The sequence below is a fragment of the Synchiropus splendidus genome, chromosome 12, assembly GCF_027744825.2.
Source record: "Synchiropus splendidus isolate RoL2022-P1 chromosome 12, RoL_Sspl_1.0, whole genome shotgun sequence".
NCBI classification, from domain to species: Eukaryota; Metazoa; Chordata; class Actinopteri; order Syngnathiformes; family Callionymidae; genus Synchiropus; species Synchiropus splendidus.
The window spans coordinates 16,033,219-16,053,999 of NC_071345.1; the positions used below are offsets into that span (position 1 = coordinate 16,033,219).

Consider the following 20,781-nt stretch of genomic DNA (forward strand, 5'->3'; position numbering starts at 1 on the left):
GTTTGGAGTGTTCCTCTAAAAAAAAAAAAAAAAAAAAAAAAAAAAGGATTTTTTTTTTCCTCTACTAAGTGTCTGCTTTCATGAGCAAGAGTGATTGAGGCGCACAAACAAACCTTTGTTTCCCCGACTCACAGATGCAAGGCCTGAGCTTGGATTTTAATGCCACCACCACGAGACCCATTTACTCTTCCAGAAATGACTAGCAAATTAGAAGAGTTTAAAAACCTGATGGCTTCATTGAAGCCTTCACTCAGCACAGTGAGTGTAGTTGATGACAACAGGCCCCCTGATCTCGGACGTACTTCACCTCGGTGCTTTTGGTGTCAAGTATATTGCTGCATTTGGGAACATAAAGGCTGCCACAGGATTTTTATTATGAAATTGAAAATGATCACTTGCCTAATATCGCCCCCGGTTTAGGCCACCAAAATCTCCTGCAGGGTGTTCCACGCCCAAAGAGTTCAGCATCTATCAAAAGAAAAGAAAAGGAATAGATAACAAGCAACCAAGTGGAGCTATGTAGTTCACTGGGTAGTGAGAAATGTTCCTCAGAGTGTTCTTAAAGAGAGTGTCCTCCTAAGGTCCAGTGACATGACACACCCTGACAGTGTCCAGGCTGTGTGCTCCTATATCTGAAGGTGGATGGGAAACAAAAAAAATATGTGATTGTTTTGTTTGGTGGGAGTGAGATGGTTTCGCCAACCACCATAAAGTGGGAAGCTCCAAAGAAACTGTGGCAACTCTGGTCATTTTTGTACACATTTTTTCTCATATCTATACTACAAATTTCATTTTCACTGCACCCCATTTCCAGAAAAATAACAGCATTTTTAAGCCACTGCATTCTTTTAACCTGCATCGCTATTGGTTACGACAGAATAGAACTGGAGTTGATGTTATAACACCTGCGTCATTACTGATGGAAGCACCTGTTGCTGCAGACTCTGCAGGAAACCTGTGGCCGATGAAGACGATGGTGACCTAGTTCATGGAAAAAACTCAGTGGCCTGCAGAGTTAACGCCACATACCCGTTGAGCTAAGCATTTTGGTACATTGACTGCAAAAACCACCCTTCTCAGTAGCACATAAGTCCACATTCAGTAAAAACAGTTATTTTCTGTGGCAAAGTTCTACAAAACTGACGGTGTCAGTTGAAAACAAAACTCATGAACATGCCCAAAAATAAAAATAAAAATACAAAAAATGCATTTTTTTCCATTTAACTTAATTTCTAATGCATATTTTACTAAACAACGCAGCAATGTGGCAAGTATGTAACACACAACACAGCATAACATCAGTCACTCTCTCAAAGTCAGGCAAAAAAGATGAGTTTTTAAAGATGACTATTGCTACTACTAGTAAGACTACTGCTCCTACTACAGCAGGAGTATTCAGCTTAAGTGCTACATCATGTGTTTTGTCAAGGTAAACTTTGAATAAAGTACTTTAAAACTCACTGGTTATCTACCAAAACTGATACACAGTACTGTGTTGTGGATGTTGGAATACAGTGCTGGCATTGCAATTTGGTAACAATGTATGAAATAATGGTTATTTGACTTGGAATGTTCAATAATTTTAAATCACCTGACTTAAGTTGTTATTTCTGACATTGTTTCGGAGATAGCATGGGTGCCACCTTAAGGACTGAGACTCCTGAGACCACACACAGGGACCTGCAGGTGATGTTACCCATGTAAACAATGTCCTCATGAAAATACCAACTGCTCACTTTGTTTAAATGCTTTTACTTTTGAATATTGAAGCATATTTGGTAGCAGGCTTATTCGCAGGTATTTCTCTCAAAGGTTACTTTGAGTCCTAAGTGGGTTTTTTTCTGTTTAGAATCTTCTATTTACACTCAAGTACCACCTTCAAGGACTTTAAGCAAGAGTGGCTCTGTCAGATCCAGAAGAAGAAGAGCCGAAGAAAATGAATGACTGGCTTGTGTAGTATGGAGGACTACACTGTAGGTCTGATTTGTTTGGAGGATTATGGACGTTGTGGTTGGAGCTTTAGCCGGACCATGAGTTAAAAAGCTCTTCTCCAGAATTGTATCCTTCATAAGAAGCAGATTTGAATCCCCAGATAAGGGACGTCATCAGCTCAACACGCTGGGTTCGCCCAGCCAAGTTGGCAGGCAGCTGACAACTTGTTTATGTCAAACCAAATTAATAACTACTTTGGCGATTTGAGTGCTTGACATGTGGCTCGCACAACGGCGGCGAGGGAAAACCAGCGCAAGGTGCTTGTTTGCATAAATCTGCCACTGCTGGCTGAGCAGTGGAGGAACACAGAGGAAGGAAGAACGGTGGGGGAATTATAGGACTCCGATGTGTGTGATTGGCAGATCCCTTGGCTCCAAAGGTTAGAGAGTTCAGAGAAAAGCCGATTATTTCTCTCCCTCAGGTCAAGCCTTCATAAATAAACAAGGACGGAGCCAGAGGCGCAGTGTTTTAGTATGATTAGCATATCATACAGCCTATCGACAAGGCACTTATCATATTACAGAGCGGCCGTGGGCTGAGCACACAGAGGTTACATGTACGGGGCTGCTGAGCATACATCTTTGTTCATTAGAAAGGTCCTGGGGGAGAGAATAAATCATATCAGCGCGCGGTGATGGCAGCGGAGCTGCTTGACACAGCCACACGGCGGATGTTAACCAGGATCTTTAATAAACCGGGGGGCGGCTGACAGTCTTCACACTGGCGAACAGGAGGGGAGAGAGGCAGAATAGAAAATGATGTGATGGATTGATGGGCGGGCGAGAGGAATACCAAGAGGCAGAGCTGCGGCCTGTGAAATATTGACCCTTGTTCTGACAGATTTTAATACTTGAAAATGGTTAGACATTAGAAAATAGGTGAGAAAAACACTGCAAGTTTACCCTGTTACACTGGATATGATGATATGGGTATATGACTGGATGAATTCAATATGAATTAGATAGACTGTAAAAAAAGGGAATAAACACACGCAGACATTAACCGACTTTATGTTGAGTTAAAATGTTAATGTGAATTTACTTGTTTACATTTTAATGGCGGCAATGACCTAAAATCACATCTTTTTCTGGGTAACCAGAAGGTGGCGCACTGCCATTTGAGGGGCTTCAAATAACATGAAACACGCTGTTAAACGTAGAACCCATGGTTTACCTAACCCCAACCTCCATTTTGTTTTTGTTTTTGTTTCCCATGGCATCAGGATATGCCGCAGAAAGCAGAACATGCGCTTCAATTGAAAGCCTAAGGCGTCGACATGCAACGCTGAAGGCTGCCTTTGGCGTCAGAATAGGACGCAAAAGTCCTGCTTCCCAATGTCAATATATTAAGCCAATGGTAGTGTGGCTCTGTTGGCTCAGCATCTCCTATGACATAGAAGCTGTCTCTTTCTCCACCAAGTCTAGTTCTATGTACCTGACAACTACTATTAACTCCTTATTACACAATACTGACAGCGGCACTGAGAGAATTTCAGACCAAGACCACAGGGGTGTGAGACCATGACAAGACCATGACCGTGAATAAATGGTCTTGAGGCCAAGACAAGATGCAAGACCAGGGTGCCACTATGACATGACACAATCTTACTTTCTCCAGAGCTCATGACGGCCCACTAACAAAAGAGTGAGCGTTATCGCTGTTGCACTTCAACTTCATGAAGCTGTATCGAGTTCCACCAGCTGTTTTATAAGACAACACCATTGTCAAGCAGTCAGTCACTTTAAATAGTAAAAAAAAACATACTTTATTTACCTTGTTTTGTTCTTTCAAACTCCATGTATTGGACTCGAGAAACCCCCCAAAAGTTGTAAAATGTCTTTTTTTTTTAAGCTCAGGGACAGTTTTACTCATCTAATTGATTCAAAGACTCTACTTGGGCACCTGCAATAATGATCCAGTGAACAGTGAAATGGAATAAAATACCAGTTTGGTGTCGCCAGTGGGCTTCTTTCCATGGTTGATGAAATAAGCATGAAAAAGGAATTATGACTTATGACTGTGTCTTAAACCTACTTGACAGAGTGGATGTCCCGCAGACTCTGCAGACACGCTGCTCAGATTTCAATTTAGGCAAGTCTTTACTCCACAGCTACACAACTCACGGGCCTGGCACCGCAATTAGCAGCTAGCCAATCTGACCAGGGAGAAAGAGCAAATGACATCTGCACCTAAGCCTTTCTAAGCCGCTTCACTGCTCTACTTTCTCCTGTCAAGCATGGCCTCCTCAGGTGGTCCTGGTATATTTTAACCGGCATTAGTGCTGTTTACCATTCCGACTGGGGGGCCCACTGGCCTGCTGGGTGAGTGTACAGTGGGCTGGATGGGATTACTATGCATACACTGGAATATTGGATGGTTTTTTTTTCCCTTGTCATGGCTTCTTGGTGGTGGCACAAAGCTGGGATCAGGCTGGCTGCCATGTCACCAGGATAATCACACCCACCGCTGGCAGGGATTTTATGCCCGAACTTGAGACATTTCATTTCTATTACAAAAGTGGGGAGAACACTCTCATGTGAGTGCTAGAGTCAGGAGGACTTCATAAGAAACTGAGACTTGGAAGGGACAAAAAAAAGGATGAAAATGTCTTGGTATTGAAACATGAAGAGTACTAGGAATCAGGAACTACAAAAGGTCCAAACTTTTTGGGGAGGTTGAGATTGTCAGGTGTCTAACACCAATCTCCTCCTTATAGAATGGAGTTGCTTACCTTCTCCACAGCAGTTTCTTGGACTGACACATTTCTGAAGAGACCTCATCACCAGTGTTGCTGCAGATACTTTGAAGAAGTAATCCCTCGAAAAGTAACGTAGTTACTTTCATGATTACTTGAATTTAAAAGTAACTAAGTTAGATTACAAGTTACTTGTCAAGTTACATTTGGCAGCCGACTACAGCTCTCAATAAACAGTATCTTTTGTCAATTTTGAGGTTGGAGTTCTTGGGGGTCCAGTGTTTTTCCATGTTCGGGGTCATTGTTTTTTAGCATAATCTCAGTTATATGAACGTACAGTCAAAGTTTTGCTTTGACACACTCTAATCCATTGGAGCAAAAACACACAAAAAGGCAACAAGTATGAAAACAAAACAAAGTGATATACTGCCATTTCTACAATAAAATGTAGGGAATGCCCCATTATTTTTATTATTATTTTACTCTGTTGCTTTTTTTGAACTACAAGGCAAAAGTCTATTAAGTCTCAGTGTCTCACGTCCCCTGTTGGCCACCTGAAGGCAGTAGTTGCACTTAAGTGGCTGCTGTTACTTGCCTCTACGCTCCGTTGTGGCGGAGGATCATTTTATTTCTGACTTTTGAGAGAAAATGCAACATCAGTACATCACATTAGTACAATTTCTACCAAAAAAAAAATCTATAAAAGTCTATAAATCTACTATAAGTGTTTAACTTGACCTATCAAGAGTATTTAAAAAAACTTTTTTTTTTGCGACCGTACTTTTGGCACATTTGCGAGGCTACTTTATTTCGTTCTCTTTAACCGGTGATTTCTGCGTATTGCTGGACCTTGCAGGGTTGATACTGTCATCTATAGCAGACAGTAATTCAAAGTAGTGGCTGTATTTTCATCCAGAAACATGCATCTCTCTGCTCACACCTCTGTTATTTACTGCCGTGTAGCCGACAGCTTGTGTTGAAAACGTGACTGGCGCGTCCGGCACATGACGTCATGTCCAAAGACGCAGTTCTAGAAAGCGAATGGTAATATTTCACTTCCCGACAATGGCAATTATAGTAACGCACGGCGACTTAGATACGTAACTTTAATTCGATTACTTTGTTTGAAATAATGTGTTGTGACTGAAAAGGATTGTGACATAAGAGTAACGCACTACTAAGTAACGCGTTACTGGCATCGCTGCACATGACATTAGTCAAGTTCCCAAACTAAATAGATTCCACTCAATATTGCACCTGTACACAGCAGTGAACGTGACTGAGTGCCCCTGCCAGTCTGAACCGATGCCACCCGCCCGGCGACACCCCCACCCCCCTTCACTTCCTCCCCTCGCCTCAATGCAAATTAGAACTTCACACGTCGCCGCGATCTGCCGCCTGCCCTGTGATCTCACACGACCAATTAAGGCCCTCTTGGCAGTGGTGCGAACAGTTTCATTAGAGGAGATAATATTGCAAAGTGAAATGATAAGCAATCATTATGATGAATGTCCAGGCATTACATGGGCCGTTAATGAGGTGTAAATGATCTCATTATTTTTTGAAAGACTACAGATTAGATTCAAGTGGAGTGGACAGCGCTCTTCAGTGTTCAGACAAGTTAGTGTTAATTAGGCCCAATCTCCACGAGCAAATGAGCCGCAACCCTTTGGTAAACAATTAGGCGTGTGTAGCCCCCGGCTAGATGGACAGGGACCGGCAAGAGAGGGGAGAGATGGCACCAGAGATGGATGCTGAGGGAGGGTTTCAATCTGAAGTGGGAGTTCGAGCGCTCATCGCAGAACCAGACAAAACCTTTTCCTTTGTGCCGAAATGTTGAGTTCTTTGAAGTCCACTTGATCCACTTTGACTGTGCTGCATACTGTGAATATAAAGGGTATATTTTGAGTCATCCGAATTGTAATATGAATTGTATGTTTCCATTCGAGTTCTGGGTATTTCTTTGCCTGCCAGTGTGTTAGTCATCTTAAACAATACTAAACTGAATTCACTTTGTCGCAACACACATCTCCAAGTCAGTTTCCTTATATGCAGTATCCAGGTATTTCCATAAAGAGGGATATATCATCTTGCTTTTTGTAGCGGCGGTCATGACAACACATTCTAAAAGTGAAACTTGGTCTTTTTTTCTGGGTGTGACTGTATTGTAGGAGTTTGTTTTGTTTCATAGTAGTGCACTGCTTCATCTGGAGCCCAGTAAATCCTCATCCTCCTAAAACAGAGAAAGAGCATACTGCCTTGGTGTGAAGACTAAAGGAGGATATATTGGTGTTTACACCTTGTGGTCTGTCTATAGTTGCAGTGTGGACTGTTGAAAAGATGGAAATTGTTACGACACATACATTTGTCTGCAGTACGTGACGAGTCACACAACTAATAGATTATATAAAGCGCCAATCTGTGACTGGCTAGAACATTACATTATATATTCTGAAGTTATGGCAAAGTTGGAGCCAGTATAGCATTTTGGACCTGGGCTTCAGTGATGTACCTGGACCTTAACGGGGAATAAACCATCAAAACGATTAAAAAATATATCATAAAATGGTCCAGTATAATAAGGGAGAGAGGTATTACAGATCTTGCTAAACAATTCTACTATATACAGTGGTACCTCGGTTCTCAACAACAGTCCGACCCAGACGGCCGTTCGAGAAGCGATTTGTTCGAAATCTGAATCGATTTTCCCCATTACAATGAATGGAAAAAGAAATAATGCCTTAAACTAGGCTTTTGCAGGAGTGAATGTAGAGTGTCTGCTGCAGGTGCGCTGTTCCTCTATGTGTGTGGCCGCTGCATGTGGGAGGGGTTGCCGAGTGAGTGACGTCTCTCCAGAAGTGAAGAGGTGCCCGGTGCGTGTCCAGCTCTGAATGTGCGCTTCTGTGCAGTTTGGCTGTGACAAAGTCATAAACCAAGTAACGCTCTGTCCCAGACTCGCCTCATCCCTGTCCCAGCTCCAGCCCACAACAGGACATCAAACCCTGGAGTGAGCGCTCCAGCCTCGGAGGCGTCGAGAGCGAGCACCTGCCCTCTGACACTCTACCACGGTCCAGTGTGGAGACAGGAAAGGTTTTACACCTCAATATGAAGAAAAAACACTCAGTAAATGTAGCTAACGGGACACATCTGCATACAGAGACTGCATTATACACAATAACAAAGCGTGTTGTGGGGTCAGCTGATCGGTCCGAAGCAAAAAAATTTATACATTTTTGTTCAAACTCCACTTTGTTTGAATTCCGGGACGTTCGAAAACCGAGGTACCACTGTATATATATATATATATATATATATATATATATATATATATATATATATATATATATATATATATATAATAACATAATACATGAACGAGTACTACCAAAAGTTTTTCTAATCAAACAAAGAAATACTAAAATTAATGTTCTTTCATATCACTATCTTTATCACGACTTATGAAAATGTGTCAACTGTTGCTACCTTATGAAACTAGTGACTTTATTATACATGCATACATGACACAGGTTTATTTCAGGAATTCAAAAAAGAAGCCATTGGTGACAGCAGTAGAAGTCTTTGCTGAGATTCCAGCCATCTTGTTGTGTGGTCGTGAAGGAAAGGCATGTAAACAATTCAATATTCTACTAGGCAGTCAAGGCATGAAGCATAACATATCAAACAAAACCAATTTGTTCGTCATTTCTGACTCATTTTGAGACCATTACGATAAACTCTTGCCAATACAAATGGAGTTCCCAAAGCTCAGACTGATCCAGCTTCAATAGGAAATGTCTGTCTCCAACAACATTGATTTTACCATGGTACCCTTTTGTCCGAGGAGACATGTTTAGATTTTGACATGAAAAGTGCTGCTGTAATCCCTTTGGTATAAGAGTTATGCTTCAGAAAACATCAAGCCCTTATCACTGATTGATAACGGCTAAGTCAAAAACATATAGAAGCATTAGGAACGTCAATATTTTGCCAGCGACTGAAGGTGACCTCTGGTTCCTGTGTTTGCCGTGTGTGCGCAGAGGGCTTTGATGGTAAATTTGTAAGGGTGGTTATGTGGGGAGGCGATTATGGATTTGCTATCTTGGCCTCAAGTGTTTGCGGCTGATTATGTGATTAAATCAATAATAATTTCTGTTTGGGCTCCTTTGCTCCTCAGCTCCATCGCTTCTTTTTTTTTTCCTGTGTAGTTGAGCAGAACTCTGTGTGGAGACTAGTGTAAACAAATGGAGCCGGAGATAGAGACACATGCATGCAGCAACAGCTAGGAAAGAGGTAACACAGGGCAATACATGTCTTTGCCTTTGAAAGGCGCTTGGGCATCTGCAAGTGACTCAGAGGTCAGTTTCCTTCCTAAAGCTGGTTGTCTTTTTATAGAATCTGCATAAGGAAAAAAATGTCTTGTGTTTAATATTGACGTATATTTAATTCTCTTCCCTATTCAGAGATGTCATCTTCACTCACTAAAAATCTTTATTGAAACTTGGAAGCAAAATATATTTTTATCAAAATTATGTATCTCAAGATCTTCAAATATTTCATATTTTCATGTCTATCTTACTTACTTACTTCAGTGCAGACAAACATTCAGAATTTTATTTTATTTTTTAACAGTGGTTGCGCAGTGATTATAACAGTTTTACTTTAGAAAGGGATGCGTTAGGATCACATGGTTATTGCACGTGCAAGTGATGCACGTGCATCATTTTTGTCCACTTCAGGCCGCCGTAGTTTAAGATACTTGTGCTACCTGCTTGAGCTGATCAGGCTTAAAAAAAAAAACGGAGTGACCAGAGAGAAGCTCCTGGTTCCAACATCTTCTCTGGAAGTGGAGGCAGACTTACTAGTGTACCCACTTATTACGAGAAACTTAGCCATGATGCAACCGCTATATACAGTATATACGTAGCCTACCTTTACATGCAAGACATCAAATATCGACTGAAGTGGTCTTTTGTTGAGGCATTAGGTGTTTAGCTGAAGCTCATGTTTTGCCTCCGGCGGTGTTTCTTGACGCTGTAGGCAGCGCATCATGTAAAAGAAGACAGTGGTTGGTGTTGGGTGGTGGTACTCTCTGGATACTCCATTTCATTCCAGTTGGTATATATACTGCAGCACATCATATACGAGTGCACACTGTATGTGAAGTACATGACCAAATAAGACACTATATAAACCTAGTAACATTTAACATGAAGCGATAAGTGCTCAGGATTGTCATGACCTAAGCCCCTCCCCTTTTTTGGAATGTCATGCGGGAGAAGAAATGATGTAGAGGCCAACTTCTGTGTTAACATTAGAGGCAGAAGTCCACTTGAAAAGCGTCAATATGTGGACTCTGAGGAGTGAGAATGTGTTGATCTATCAAGCGACCATCCACTCACCCTGTCAAAACAGGATCATCAATGGGTCTGATGACGTGGTGGAACGTTTGTACGCAGCTGAGGCTCCCATCTGCATGTAGTAATCGAAGGACGACGAAAGTGGCAGGTGGATAAGTGAGTATGATCTTTTTTTTTATGCTTGGAAACATCATGCCGATGACGTTGTAGGCCGGATAGTGAGGATCATGTTTTCAAGACGGGCCTCACTTTCAAGGATGGCGGGATCAGTTAATAACAAACTATGGTGCGCGACGGTGAGGGTACACTTCTCTTTTTTTTATATCTCAGACCTTGGTTCGGTGCAGACTGGTGCCAGCCACTCCTAAAAAAACAACACTCCCCCTTTTGGTTGTGCCAGGTTTGTGATGTCTAGACTGCAGGAAATGCAACATTACATTTGTTTACAACTAACAGGAACTAGAACCAGGAGCTGTTATGTGATTAAAGCGTGCTACGGAGAGTGCAAGGCTCAACCCTCTGGGTTTGGCAGCAGCCGACGTACTGTAGGGGAACGGAGGAGGCTGAAAAAAAGAATTGTGAATAAAGAATTGTGACATTTGTGTTTCAGAGATCTCAGTGCGCGTGTGAGTCTGTGTGATGTGTGTGTCTGCAGGCACGTGTGCGCTGCTGTGTGGCACAGTTAACGCAGAATCCCTCGGCAACCTCCGAAATCTATACCCAATAAAATCAGCGCCTTCTTGAAAAACAAAACCCAGGGAAACATCTGTAAAACATTGATTTTGCAGATTGCGAACCAACTGCATGGCTAATGAGAAAAGAAATCATTTTTGATTAATTAACCCAAAAATTGGAGAAAGCTGCCACAGGGGAGGCGACCAGCGCCGCGGGCCCGATCACACAGGAGGAGGACTGGCTGCTGAGCGCTGCCGGCGCGCTCGGGGAGGCAGGGACGGTGAGGCGCTCGGGAGGACGGCGAGTGGACGCATGGCTCCCATTACACTCATCACATGGAGAGTGAAAATGTTTTCCACTCTATCATATAAACCCAAATTGTTCTCATGTAGTTGTGCAGATGGAATGTTTGTTTACAATCCTGCTGACATATGGACTTCCACTGTTGTTTCTGTTTTTTATTGTTTTACAAAGAACTTAATGATATATATATATATATATAGATATATATATAGTGAATTGAACAATGTAAAGTGGCCTGGTTAAACAGTAGCTGCATATTTATTACTCTCAAAAATATGGTATGTACTGCATGTACTATATTATATATAGTATACTATACTATATTATATACACATGTTGAAATCTTTGCTACGTATAACATATAAAATATATATATATATATGTTGTACGTAGCATTCAACATGTGTTCATCACTTTTACAGTATTTCAATTTTATAAGGTATTTATTACTGAAATTAAGTTACATTTAAGAACCCAGTGAATCAAATGAAAAAGTTTTAATCATCATACCACAGTACATACCATATTTTTGAGAGTAATACATACGCAGCTAATGTTTAACCAGACCACTTTACATTGTTCAATTGTTTTTTTTTTTATCACATTTGACAGTCGTAGCACATGGTATGTATCACCTTGTCCAGACCAGTTGGTGTCTCAACAAATACATCTCACACTGCATCACAAATGAAACTTGTTTTATTATTTTTCATTTTAATGATTTTCTTTAATTTCGCTTTCATCATAAAATTTTATTTACTTTATTTTACTCACGCTCAATCAACCTCTTGAAAGAGAGCAATTCATTAAAAGTGGATTTGTTTTATTCAAATTTACAAAAAAAAAGTCACAAAACTTCTAGAAATGTTACTTTTATTATATAACAAAGCACACACGTCCAGAGAGGTCAAACGCGAGAGGAAGAACTGTTAAATGAGAGCAGATGACACACACACACACGCACACATTGTTGACACTCACTCACAACACAGCTGTTCCTCAAAGGTCAATAAGAAATTTGGAGTGTTTATTTGTCCACGCTTTATTTGTTATCTAATACGCTGCAGGGATTGATGTCGCCGAAAGCCAATCGCACGGCGTCAAAGGAGCATGGGAATTTTAAACTCGCACCCTTTTTCTTTTGGTCTTTTCATAATTCATGGCCATCCCATCCAGCCCCCCGACCCACTGGTCTCCTTCCCATCAAGCATCTCATAGTGGAGCATCTCACTGAGGAGGAGCAACTCCCTCCTGATGGGCTGATGGTGGAACAGTGGACCATTGTAAAGCTGAACCAGCTTGGATTTATGGCCAGGGTTCCCAGAATGCATTGTCACATCAGCGTCGCTTCTTCAGGAAACAATTGCAGTAAAAACAATGGTGACATTTATTCATAGCGCTGCTGACACCATATTATCCGTTTGTTGAGTTTTGATTTCTGAAGGTGAGATATCATGAATGAAGCGGACTTTTTTTTAGCAACATATTCATTTTTTTTTTAATTGCAATTGCATGATTTATCACAGTTCTGAAGGGTTAACAGAGTCATGCTTTGTTTTTATTTGGAAAAACACTGATAAGAAAATAAATCATCATTTTCATTATTCCACCATATGAAAGGTATGTAACATAAGTGAGTAATGTGAACATATACCACATTTTTTTCCCTCTGTATTAATTTAGATAAATGAACAAATATTTATTTCAAATCTCTGCATCATAAAACCTTGCTTCCTATAAGTTACTTGTGGTGCAGCCCACATTTCGTCCTATAATTCAGAAGAATGTCGGGCCTTTTCTTTCACTTTTCCTGTGGAGTGGTTATTAACTGTGTGCACTTTGTTGCCTGATGTGTGTGTTGTTGTTGTTGTTGTGTGTGTGGTGTACGTCCTTCATGTTGTGTTGTGTTTTACTTTCAGTGTGAATGTCAACAAATATTGGGGCAAACCCGAGATATAAATAATTTAAATCTGATTCAACGGTGACATAAGAAAATTATTATTATTATCATTAAAAAAACAATAAATAAATGTGACAAGTTCATATCATAAATACACTGGATTATTTTGATGAACCTATGGACCACATACAGGTTAAAAAAAAAAAAAAAAAACTTGCATAGTCTCCCGAATTGTAAAACAAATGCCACATTTAAACCACAGTTTTTTCCTAGTTTACTCCTTTGGTGTTTGTCTGCACAGGATTGCACAGGAATGTTCACCTTCGTCTTTATGTCTGAAGAAAATGCTGTAAACTTTAAGGGTGACATTTAATTCTCTTAAAAACAATTTATTAAATGCTTCTATTGAGGATTAGGTTTCTAATTTTGGATTCATTTTCAAAAATTATACTGACAAATGAGTGAAAATTCAGTTGAAGTTTTCTAAGAAGCGCTAACAATTAACAAATAAGTGGTCAACAATGTCAGTTTTACAAAAGTAGATATAACCTGGTTACAAGAAGTAACTCAGATTAAAAAAAAGTCCTTCCTCCACACATTTGCATTTGAGAATGAGAGGGTGGATTTCATGTGATTTCCTGTCTCAAATATAAGTGAGAAAATCATTACAAAATAGCTTGAATTTTAATATATTATACATTGTGCATGGGTTAAAAGAAATAAAGTGTCACATAAGATTTTCCTGTTCCTCTGTTCATGACATTATTTTACCACAACTAAATGATCCTCTTGTGTGTAAAAGTTTGATCTTAAGATCACATTTTTAATGAAATTACTCAACAAAACTCTCCTGACCAACTGCGCGAGTTTCAGCATCCACTACTCCCAGGCTGCACAATTACCAGGGGCCTGGTCTCGAGCCAAATGGGACTGCTGGATTCAGTGAATGCATCTTTTCATGCCAAAGCATTTATGAAACATTAAATCTTCATTAAGCAACAAACCTGCAGGCTAAGAGCCATTTTGACACATATATATCCACTTAACCACAGCATCAGCCGCTCGTGTGAATAAACAGGGCCGGCGATAACTCAACACTGAAGGCCGTGAGATAAATAAAGAGATATTTCATTGGAAGCGGCTTTGATTCAAGACCTCTTCAAACTTGCTCACTGTTTTTGCAACTTTGCCGCTCACATCCATCCAAACGCTCACATAAAACCTGCAGCGAAGCCACTATCTTTCCTCATAAACCGCCTCCCCCCCCTCCAATGATCTACACACACCGATATTAAACGTCATAAATCAGCTTCATAAAGGATGTCTGGGGGATTCTGAAAGCTAAAAGAAGAGAGGAACCTAAATCCTGCTGATGAATGTGCTCTCCAACCCTCACATAGCCATGGTAACCGGGGCAGCTCGCCATGCCATTTAGAGGAGCCAGGCGCTGACATGGAAGTCTCTCACAGATGCATCTGCTCGCCCTGAAACGGTTGCCGTTTTAATAACTCATTCACATCCTCACTCTTCCTCAAAATAGGTGCTTTCATATACTCACTAAAGCACTCCTTGGCTCTTTCAGAAACTAGCTGCAGATGACCTTAAATTACTTCAAATAAGAGCGAGCTGGAGCCAAAAAGCATGACAAATATTCACTGTGGAGCTGCACAATATTGGTGAAGCTAAGCAGATCGTTCGGATCAAAGACCTACAAACATTCATGACAACAAAAGGGTTATTCATTTTAAAACCAGCCGTATGACGGAGATAAATATGTCATGAAAACGAGGTGAGGATTCATCTTAAATCTAAAAAAATAAAATATGAATAAACAAGGTGTGATCTGATTAATGAGTACATTCTTATTTTACTTTAGTTTTAATAATATTAATATAATTTAATGCAGTGAAATTGATAAAACATTGACGTCAAGGTTGATGTCAGAGAATCGACTAGTTGATCCTTAATTATAAAAATGCAGTCTATGATTTCATACATGTGATTAAATAAATACGTTGTATTTTCTGAACTGCAGTACTTTTTAAGTGTTATATTCATTTACAATGAGACTCCCGAAATAAAACTTGACTGTTGCAGTTTACTATGTGTAAATGCTGGATGTTGCTGGAGTTAGTACATACAAACTCTTATATATTATTTTACTCTTTTAATATTCATATCAATTGTATATTGAATAGCTTGTGAAATACATATTTTATAAATGTAAAAAATATATTTTTATCTTATCTTTTCCACAAAAAAAAGAATAAATAAATGCATATATAAATAAATAATTGCACAAATATATATTTATTACAGTTATCAGTACTGACAGTTCTTTTTTTATTATCACTAAGTTCACGCAAAAAACAAAACAGTAGTGCAGGAAACTTGTCCTTTACAGCAAGAGATATTTTCATACAAATGTTTTAGATTTGGATAACCCAAAATTCATCCATGGAGCAAAATAAGAAATGTAAAAAATATACAGAAAGTAAACTCACCAGAGCTGCTTTTGACGCTACCTGAAGTCCGCCTCCTCCTTTTATTTACTGTATCAATAACACCCAGGTGGAAACAGCCAGCGTGATGGACGGTTTTACATGGACTTCACCTGAAAGTGTCAATTCTGGAAGAAGCGATGGCTCGGAGAGGATCATGAAAATGAAAGAAAACAGCTTTTTTTTTCCCTCCCCAAATCCTAAAGTGTGTTCCTGCTACAAATAGGTGTGATTCAGCCCAGTTGTGGAGGAAGTTGGTGTTTACTTGGGCACAATGTGCTTCAATTTATGAGGAATTCTCTTTGTGTAATTAGACACTAAAGTTACAAGTTGTTGCAGCTGTTGATCATTCATGCGATTTGAAAGTTGCCATGTTTAAAACAGCCCGGTCAGGAAGAGGCTGTGAGTCAGTCAAATACAATCGCGGATCTTTTTTCTTTGTGGGTGTGAAGTTCTAGGAGCGTAAAGTTTATTTACCTGGGCTGCAGCTCGGGTCGTGACTGTTCCCTCGGACAAAAGGTCTCGACAGCAGCCACCAAGTTCAATTAAAGGCGGAGTGGAGAGGTGAGCATTGATTTGAAAGACAGTATTTCAAAGTGCGCCCAGGAGTACACAGCCGGCTCTCACACTGATGACACTAATTCTTCAGGGAAATTCCTGTTAGTTGGTGTCTAGACGTTTTATTACTCGAATAAAGCTCTGAAGAATGCTCTCGTTTCACACACTCACATGTCCGTTTCAAGGTGCAATATGACATCTGCAGGCTACGCATGTCGAAGAAAGTGCGTTTTCATATGCAATATAAAGTCAAATATAACAAAGTTTCCTGAACATTTTTCAATGCATACAATACTACGCAGCAGAACTGAAGCATTTGGAAACTATTCCCAAGCTGTATTCCTACTCCACTTTAGTCCAGGACTGGACTCTGGAAATGCCACCTTTTATTCATGTTCTTGGCTCTAGGTCATGGTGAGGAAAATCACATTGCTGCACCAAAAAAAAAAAAAAAAAAAAAAAAAAAAAAGTAAGCAGTAAATGACCATACCAGAAAAGCACTGAGACAGCACACACCTCTGGCATGTAAACATTCTCACTACCGAGTCGGTCAAATAGCGACTCTCGTCAAGTGACACAATGGCCTCCCTTCAGTGTTGCATGTGTCGGCATTAGGCTCTCGATTGTTCTGCCTCCCGCTGTCATGTCCGCACTTTGTTTCTTTCTGTTCCTCTTTGCATTGATCTCCGCGTTCTGTCGTGTGCTTTTATTTTGTTACTCCCGTCTCCTATCCAGCATTACAGGCAAACGCAGCTGGCGCTCATCTGCTGATCAAGTCCTTCCATGGATATATTCCCTGTGATGCCAGCTACGTTTGCTAGATGGTTGCTTTTCGCGACGTTTAAGGTAAATCTTTCAACACTCTCATGTACTCGCTTTTCTCCCTGACCTTTTCCAGATTCTGCCTGCGCGCTTGAATTCTATTTCAGCCGTATCCTTTGTTCCGCGTTCCTCCTCGCTCCACTTGCGTGTATCTCCCAGTTTCAATTCAGTTTGCGTGTGAGCTGTTATTTAAAGTCTCACTTTTTAGTTATATATCTCCGTGCAGTTTAACCCTCGGGTGTGTGTGTGTATTAACCACCACCGAGCCCTTTCAGTTAGTTTCCACCGCGTTGATCTAAACTCCGGGTGTGTTTTCTGTTCTCCTAGTTATAGACTTGAATTCTAATTCGTCCCTCTTGTGTTTTCCGATTCTTCCACAGTCCCCGCGTGTTGTTCCCGGTCCGCGTTTTGGTTCCCGGCATCTTTAGTTATTGTTATTTGTCTAACTTTATATTATTTGACGATTAAATCTTTGCAATTTAATCCCGTCTCCTGTGCCTTCTGTCAGCCAACACTCCCTGCACTTGAGTCCATCTTGCGGAATCATGTCACCCGCGGCATATTCTGATGCCGTGGGCAGCACGTTATGTAAATAAGAAAAAAAAAAACGGATGTCAGGGTTTGCCATGGGATGGCACTTCTTTCGCTTGGTATATTACAATGCATTACTTAGTCTGTAAGGCACCTCAAATGTGATTCACACAGGGTGCAACATACAGCAAGTGACATCATAAGTTATCTAGTGAAGAGAGCTTCCGATCACCTCCCCCTCATGTGTCCCCCACTTGGAATGTGTGGGTAAGACAAATAGTTTCACTCCATTAAACCAACTTATGCGTCAACACGCAACATCTGATTGTTCTAATTCCATCCTCTCCTCTTGGAACGTGCAGGAAGGGAAACACTGGACTACACTGAAACACCTATGTGTCAACACGCAACGTGGAAGGCGACACCATATTTTGTGAGAACAGGTTGGGAGGGGGAATCGGTTGACCAAGTATCATGTCACTTGACTACTTCACACATCATCTAATCCGTTCCCTACTAGAAACACAGTTGGGGCAACACATTCTGACTCGCAAGGCATCAAATTGCGACTATTTACAAGTGGACGTTTGGGTCCAAACGTTGACCCCGAAGTCAGTTTTCCACGTTGCAAGTTAACACATAACAGGTGTTTGAGTGGATATAAATGTTTCCCTTTGTGCATGGCATTTCAAAAGGAGAGACTTGGGACAATCGGATGTGCGCTTACTACGACAATACAGATGTCATTTGGAATATATGGCACCTTATGGGGCTCTTCCACATACTGTACGGCGCTTACATACCAAGTGACACAATGAAGTATAGAGAGTGAAAGTAGCAGCATCTCATGGGAAGAGTGAACATGTGTGAAAGCACATTGTCATCACTTCAATGTTACCTGATGGTTAGGTCAGAGGCATTGTCATGTTTTCAAAACTCTAGCAACCAACAGCCCTAAAACGTGTAACGTATTTTGTGGCCTCATTCTCGTGAAAGTTGATTTGTTTGAATGTGTTGATGGCATGCTGTTTCATAAAGTGAAGCTAGCTAGGATGAGAGCACAGTGTGTGAGTAGCAGCACTGGGAAGACACACAAGTGACTGAGCACGCCTAAAAACTATCCTAAATCCACATGGAACAACACAACACCCCATAAATCCAAGCACTTCTATGTTATATTTCACACCACGGAAGAGCTAATATTGTGAAAATACTTGTGAAAATGTTATTTGTAGCAGCGTTTCTTCGACACTGATGCGGCAGTTGTCGGCTGTGAATGGCAGAAAAGGCTGTAGCCCCTGCTGTTGCAAAACCCTAACCCACAGGATTAAGAGGAGTTTGGCGTAGCGATGTAGAGGGGCGTTCCATTCTCAAATGCAGGACGACTCAGTAGGAGACAGAGATGCACGTAAACTGTGCACAGTTAGGATGGTACATCACTGACTTCAACTAAAGATGTTGCTGGACAAGAATGGGAACGTTCTGGTTGAAGTAACTCTATTGGGCTAAAAAAAAAAAATCGATTAGATCTCTGCAGGAATGTTGGAGATGAGCCAAAACATCTTTTAAATATAACGTGGAAGTGAGGATCGAGGCATAAAATTACTCCTCCAAGGTGCTCTGACAAAGTCTATTCCTGTGCACTTGGGAAAAAAAAGAGTCGATCCCATGACTTCACTGATAAGGAACCCGTAATTTGAGGGCATCACATTTAAGTTACAGAGGGGTACAGAGTGAGGACTTGGCTGTGCAAACCCTCTAAACCCAATGCTGTAGTTGGGCTTGTTTGTAAGGCAGACTTTCAAAGAATTTGTTCTGCTGGCACGGCTGAATGGGAAGGTGTTTGCATGCTCGTCCAGTGAGCTATTCTTCTACTGTCTTTTGGGTTATTCGAGGCACTGAATTGACAATGTTTTCGATCGATCGTGTTTGAAGTTCCATATTTCTTTTCAATATAAACTAATGTGGTGAATAAGTTAGCGGACAGACTGTGTGGATGTTTAAAAACTTAACAGAAGATCATGCATTTGAACTGGATAGGTATCGATATTTAAGTTGCTAGAGAAATGTTTACAAAATATAAGGGCCAAAGTGGGCCGCGTTTTTGCCGCGTTTCATTTATATATATTTTTATTTTTCATACATCACTGTGATAAAGCCATGGTGAACAAACAAAACTATTCACAACAGTGTTAGGATAAAAAAGAAACAAAGAAAAGCTGGGAGAACTTCCCGAGCAGATCATTTCGTTTGAATATCTTATCCACAGGCACGACTCCAAACAATGTCAAACACCCGTCAAAGTTGATAAGCAGCTCTCATGCGTCATGTTTTAGTGGGAAATTACAGCTCTTTCAACAATTCCTCAGCTGGAATCCCATTCCAAAGTGGATTTTATCTGCAAATCACAATTATTTTGTTCATGCCTGGATTTAATGGGCACCCCCGCCGGGCTGAAGACGACACTCTTCTATTCATAAATGTATTACTGGCGGGGAATCATTAACTTATTGTTAGCGACGCGACTGATGGCTTATTGACATGACAACACTGCGGCTTTTGTCTCACACCCGTATGAGTGAGCACAATGTCATCTACTCCATTTTCTGCTTTTCTTTAGCATGTTTGAGCTCAGTGGAGGGCGTTTCAGATGACAAACAGAAGGAAGTGTGTTTTCAAAGACGGAGAAAGTTTAAATTATTTGAAAAAACAAAAGCACTAGATGTCAGTGGGGTGGTTTTAAAGAGAGGCAACAATATTGAGAAGGAAACAATGGCATGTGAATTATCTCCAGAGCGAGGCAGCGACTGATATTTATGGCTGCGGATGCAGACGGTTTGCACAGATGGTGACCATCCTCGGTCAACACTCAAATAAAAAAAGTGTCTTGCTCCGTGTCCAGCTATTGCTCTGTGTGAGTGAATGCAGACGCAGATAAAGGGATGGGGTGTAAAAGTGTTTAAGTAGGCAGAAGTTGTAAAGGCACATTCTCTTTTCACTGCTTGTGCAATCCTTTCTGCCTTGTTGAACTTTATTAAATTCTGTCGTTCTCTTCTTCCCGTCTGGCTTCTTTTGTCAACTCCTTCTCATGCGTGACCCTTTTTTTTTTCTTCTTCTTCTTTTTTTTTTAGCGCTGATGGTGTGGGGTACTGTGGTGACCATCACTGCACAGATACACAGAGAATCCAGAAGTGTACGTTTGTCTTTTACGACCATCAAACAGAGATACATTTGCTATCATTTTATATAAAAGGCTTTATATTAAAATAGAAATTTCCAACCAAATAGGGTCACAACTGCTTTAAATAAAATGTTTTTTTTTAATAAGATAAAGTAATAAATATACATATATATATATATATATATATATATATATATAGCTTCCAATAACAAATTTAGACATTACATTTTACCTGATTTTGTATTTCACATAATGTTCATCAAACC

The 20,781-nt window shown here is 40.5% G+C and overlaps 1 long non-coding RNA gene across 1 annotated transcript in view; it reads right to left on the reverse strand.

The window, feature by feature from the left end:
- Window positions 1-392: 392 nt before the first annotated feature.
- Window positions 393-20,781, reverse strand: part of LOC128767988 (uncharacterized) — a 43,865-nt gene continuing 23,476 nt past the window's right edge. Inside the window, exon 3 of the long non-coding RNA XR_008416202.1 lies at window positions 393-468. This is a non-coding gene — a long non-coding RNA (uncharacterized LOC128767988). The remainder of the gene's footprint in view (window positions 469-20,781) is intronic.